Below are 4,011 nucleotides of genomic sequence, written 5' to 3' on the forward strand. Positions count from 1 at the left end.
CAATGATGCAGACACACACTTCCACCTGGTTAAGGGGGGCACAGCCACGCTCTGCTTACCGGCTACTTCCATTAGCTCATATTACCCACTGGAGCCTAAGGAAACACCAAAAAAGGCCCGGCACACGCAACCATCCTCGAATGAAGCAAATAAGTCTGAATAGGGGTGGTGTTTGGGGTTGAGGGGGGTTCAAGAAAAGAATGAATTAAAAGTATGGAGCTTCTTTTCGGCAGAGGAGGGAATATTTCAAGAGCATTTGATGCAGTCAAATGGAATTACAATGACTTTTTAATTGCTATGCAAATGCTGGGCGCTCTGGGAAGGACACAGCTCCCAAGACTCGTTACCATATGTGGTCTGTATTTTCCTTCAGCAGACACCATCTCCATTCCTTGGCTGGACTCACCAACTTATCTGAAGTAATTACATAATACTGGATACATCCCATGCTTCCATGCCCACAGGAAACACAGGGCACTAAACAGCAGAGTACAGTTTAGGGATAGATTTTATAAGAGCATTAAAACAGTAAAACAGTATACTTAGAGGTCGGATAACATCGTTGGATAGCGGAAATGCATTTAGTGCGTTGCACAGTTTATTGCTTTTTGAGGAACATGGTTTCCCTTTTGTGTAATGGGTCGGAAGTGATCCCAGAAATGATCAAATGAACCTTCTATCGTGCCATACAGCCTCACTGGGAGCCATGTCTAGTTCATGTGTGATGTCTTTGGCAGTTTCGGTTTCTTGTGTTTTTTCCAAAAATCATCCAGGAAGATGGAACAACAGGAAGCAACCTGCTTGATGCATGATGACTGCACATTCACGTTCCAGATCGTTGCCTGCACGCGCACCCCCTTAAAATGTCCAATTGCAGAACAGCGTGAGCAAATTGCGGCATTCAAAAAGTATACACATCTTTGAAGCTACAACAATGTCATTGCCATATCCTTTTTGTCTTCTCATAAGGCTTGCATTCCAAACACAGAAACCGGGGATACGTGGATGTTCAGAGCACAATCCACACAAAGCCATCGGCTTACAGTATGCACTTTACAGTATGCAGGGGGTGATACATTATGCATCATTTAAAGCAGAGCATTTATAGCCTTGCTAGATGATGACAAGAATATGGATTAAGAATATCCATCAACCACTGCAGAAAGTCACTAGTTACTCAACAGTAAGATCCCAGCCCTGTGTGAGGGGCTGACCCATAAGCTCTCAGCCACAGAATGACATTTACTGACCTTATCATCACCAACATGGCTGTCTTTAAAAGCCCATGCACATTCATCCTAAACAACCAGTTTAGACTTCCCTCAGCAATCATCTGTAGTTGTAGCTCTGTCCTCTACAGTTTGCTTCAAGCAAATTGCTTAAACAACAGTTGGACGGCGGTTGTTTCCACTTACTTCCCATGATGCTCTCACAGAGTGAGTGTAATTATCGTAATGTTTGTGTTGTGTGTATGCACCACAAACAGCTTGAAAGCAGTTGAGGATTAATGCTGGAGTATGTGTAGCAGGAGGCAAAATTCCTATGATCAATGCAGATTCTCTGTTTTGGAAATCACAAATAAAGTTGGTAGGGGGCTGAGGAGGCGCAACAGAGACCCCAGATCAACACCTAGAAGTCATCAATCACAACCTTCACCTTCTAGACAAACAAGGTAGGAATTTTACTCTCAGCTGAGCCATTGCTTGACATAATAGTTTTCCTTAGTGCATTGCTTCCTAAAACACAATAAAGCATTCAAACAAGGCATACCTCTTCTACAAATATGAGCTGCCAGTTTTGAAAATTATACTGTTATTAAATGTTATGAAATGATAAGCAGGTTTGAGTTCGGAGACCACAACTGGGGAATAGTTTTTTTTAAGTATCTTGTTTTGCTTGCTTGAGTGCTGTTGCTAGGTTACATCCAGGTAACAGAATGCAGTATGTCCTTGTTTAAACTGGTGAGAAATGGGCTTCAGCTTTATCCTTTTCAAAATCCTTTTCAGAGGATCACAGGCTGGACGTGGCTCAAGTGCATGCAACAACACTTAAATCCTTTCAAATGAACGACAAAATAAGACAGTTCTCTTTGATGAATGCAGGTACAGTAGAAGGAGAGTACTGTCATTCAAGCTTGGTTAGATTTGGATGCATGTATTGTTCCCATCAGGCATGTCAGATGGGGAGATATGGCCCAGATTTATTTGAGAAAGCATTATTTTTTCACTGGGAATGCATTGTCACCTGTTGACAAATGGCCTTGTCGTGACAGAACCAAAAAGGGACATCAGAACAAGATGTCTCTCAAATCCTGGATGAGCATACTACGTTTCCGTACAAAAAACGCAAACACAATAACTCCTTTGAGAAAGACAGTGACTCACCAGCACACCCAAGTCTTTTGTATCATAATGTTGATGATGTCAAGAAAAATTTCAAATAGATGTAATAAATCACAAATCTTTAGTAACCAATCAACTCTGGAAGTTATGTAAGGAATATGCAGAGGTAAATCTAAATGCTAGCTTTGGATTAAATCAGGCTTTGGGCAGAACACATGAAACCCCTCAGAAGGGGTCCGCATGTGCTGGTGAGTGTCTGAAAGATGGTATTTGATGGTCAAATGTGTTCTGTTCAAATTACACAGGTATCCTGTCACTGAAGCACAAAATCAAAAGGGCTGTCTAAATGGAAATGATTATATCTGCAGGGGAAAGATGTGATTATATTAAAATGTCAGAGTGAAGATTGAACTGCTTCAACGTCTTTTCACTTACAATGAATTTTTGCAGTTAGGTAAGTGTACTGTAACATCATGTTTGTCAAACAACTCAGACATTTGGGAGCAACATTATTTACTTGAGCTGACTTATAATCTACCTACCGATAAATATTCCAATGCGTTAAACTGCCATTACAGCTGATCCACTTGTGCTAATGAACCTGGCGGCAATCAAAAGTTAATTTGGTGCATGATGAACATATTATTGCCATGGTGTTTTCACACATTTCACAGCAGGGTCTGTGTATGTTTGTTTGTGTGTGCATAGGAACAATATGGTGAGCCCTCAGTGTGAACGCAGATGGCCTCCCTCCACACAGAAATAAAACACTGTTTACCGTGTTTACGCGTGTGCACAACAGCTCAGTGTTGCACTGACATCACAATGCTGTCAGTGTCTCAAGGGAGTGTTCAGAGGATGAACACAGTATAAAGTAATGGGCAAACAACTCAGAAGAAGTAAGGATATCATATATTCTATATATTAATATGATAATGTAACGATAATCTATAGTTTGGGGGTGAAAAATACATCAAAAATGCAGCCACAGGGGAGCAATTGGTAACCAAGCACCAGCCCTGTCTGGCAGTGTGCCAATGCATACCACCCTTACCCAAAGCCCATGACTCAGGTGCTTCGGTGGTAAAAATAGAACGTAGAAGGAAAGGGTGCATCAGCCAGGGTGCATGTGCTTTTATGTCTGCGTGGGCTATGTGGGTGGAGGTCAATTTTATTTTAAACCAAGGAAGGGAGAGTGTCTCACAACAAACATTATCTTCTTTTAACCCCTAGAACACATTATTATGTAAGATGTAAATTGTCATTTTTCTTTTAGTTCCAATGAAGGATTTTATGGGACATTATAGAGAGCCTGAAGTGACTCCCACAGCCCAACCCACAGTGAAAATCTGCTCCAATCAATAAACAGAACAATTACATTTCTGAGCAGTTATATATGTTTCTGGAAGGTTTAGTGCGTGAGAGATGCTGAGAGCTGTGTGGGCTGATCTCCGAGAGGCAGGGACGATATGCACCTCAGCGTTTCTTGTCATCGGCCAACGTGAAGGACAGTTTCAGAATAGGGGAGGAACCTCTATATGACATTGAGGCTGCTTGGAGGGGAGTGTTTTATTTGATAGCCGTCAAATCGAACTGTTGAAGCTTGGTCATTGACGTTGGTTTTAAGGTCTTGTATTTGTAGATTAAGCCTGTAATAAATAACACATTA

The 4,011-nt window shown here is 41.4% G+C and overlaps 1 long non-coding RNA gene across 1 annotated transcript; it reads left to right on the forward strand.

Moving 5' to 3' along the window:
- Positions 1-1,967: 1,967 nt before the first annotated feature.
- Positions 1,968-3,714, forward strand: LOC146268268 (uncharacterized). Its single transcript, XR_014768792.1, has 4 exons — positions 1,968-2,102; positions 2,648-2,796; positions 3,051-3,241; positions 3,619-3,714. It is a non-coding gene; the product is annotated as an uncharacterized LOC146268268 (long non-coding RNA).
- The last annotated feature ends 297 nt before the right edge of the window (positions 3,715-4,011 follow it).

The sequence above is a fragment of the Hypomesus nipponensis genome, chromosome 11 (assembly GCF_054491055.1).
Source record: "Hypomesus nipponensis isolate SF chromosome 11, ASM5449105v1, whole genome shotgun sequence".
Lineage (NCBI taxonomy): Eukaryota > Metazoa > Chordata > Actinopteri > Osmeriformes > Osmeridae > Hypomesus > Hypomesus nipponensis.